This window comes from Clarias gariepinus, chromosome 24 (assembly GCF_024256425.1).
Source record: "Clarias gariepinus isolate MV-2021 ecotype Netherlands chromosome 24, CGAR_prim_01v2, whole genome shotgun sequence".
NCBI lineage: Eukaryota > Metazoa > Chordata > Actinopteri > Siluriformes > Clariidae > Clarias > Clarias gariepinus.
The window spans coordinates 7820512-7821933 of NC_071123.1; the positions used below are offsets into that span (position 1 = coordinate 7820512).

Here is a 1422-nt window from a genome sequence, read left to right on the forward strand (position 1 = left end):
AAGCAGCAAAGTCACCGCACTCAGTTGTAGAGTAACCTGAAAAATTCACATGTCCTCCAATATAGTACTATTTACACACACACACACACACACACACACACAGACAGAGAGCAGCTCATTAATTCTCAAGCTTCACGTCTCAGCAAGCAGAAGCAGGAAAGTAGACAAACAGACTAAAAATGTCTAATGAACTTCTATTAAAAGTCTAATAAACAGCAGTCTCCTGATTTAGAGTCAAGTTTTAATTTCTGTGTGAACAGAACAGATTTCATGCTCACGCGTTCCGGATTACAGTCTTTCGGTTTGACCCCTAAGCAGATCGCAGTTGGGTTCTCGGCCAAGTTAGTGGCTCGGAACACGATGTATCCGGGTTCAGTGTTGCCTGGAGAGACAAAGTAAGATATATACAGTATATTTATTTTACATCATTAAAATTCTAAAAATATTGAATAATGACTTGTGTGCTTCTTATTAGTTTCCTTACAGACCTACGGCGTGGGGTCCGTACAGCTTCTGGTTGAATGTAGCGTTCCCCGTGTCGTACATTACAGGAACAAAGGGGCCATTGTTAGCAGGGCAGCCTGATTCGCCGAATTCTTTCAACTGGAATAGCTGAAACCAGAACGTTGTAACTATTGCTTTGAACGTTGCTTTTTACATAAAATATTGTTCCGTGTGTTGTTTCAGCACATACCTTGTACGATTTGGTTAAATCTTTCTTTGACCTCTTTGCAGCTTTGTGGAAAGGGATAATTAATTCCTGCAGAAAGAAATGTGGGGTTACACCACTGTGTGTTTGTCATACATTCCTTTATCTATAAATGCTTTCACATTATAACAGAACAAATCTGGAATTTGTTACTCAGTGAAAGAGTGAGTGAAATCTGTACCTCTAACAGACAGAGAGAGGTTCATAACCACAAAGGCCATAAAGAGGGTGATCCAGATGGCCATCTCTGTTAAGTTAGCTATGAACTGACACAACCTTTTTTCCAGTGATCCTATGGCATTTACAATGAAAATATCACTTCAAATTACAGTTTTACAGAACAATGCTTATTAAAAAAACATGAAATGAAAATTACCTTACCAGGGATTGTAAAAGGGATTGTAACGACGACGAACAGAATTGCTCAGACAGAAAAGTCTTGGTTATATACTGGCTGATGATCAGATATACAAAGTAACTGAATCGTCTGGAACTTTCTGTATGGGGGCTGAGATAATGTGGCCCTAACACAAAATTAGCCATTGTGCAATGGAAAAAAAAATCCTGATAAGCCAGCGTCGCATAGCCTGTAGTTGCAGCGTGTAACGTAATCACATCGCTAATAAATGTCCAGTTCTGATTGATCAGAATGTCCCAAGTAAGGCCAAAATAAAATCATCACTGGATTCAAATTAAATAGACTGAATGTTTTA

At 38.8% G+C, this 1422-nt stretch overlaps 1 long non-coding RNA gene across 1 annotated transcript; it reads right to left on the reverse strand.

Moving 5' to 3' along the window:
- Positions 1-229: 229 nt before the first annotated feature.
- On the reverse strand, positions 230-771 carry LOC128511904 (uncharacterized). The gene is made up of 3 exons (XR_008356223.1): positions 695-771; positions 489-612; positions 230-382 (listed from the first exon to the last, which is right to left on the reverse strand). It is a non-coding gene; the product is annotated as an uncharacterized LOC128511904 (long non-coding RNA).
- Between the last annotated feature and the right edge of the window lie 651 nt (positions 772-1422).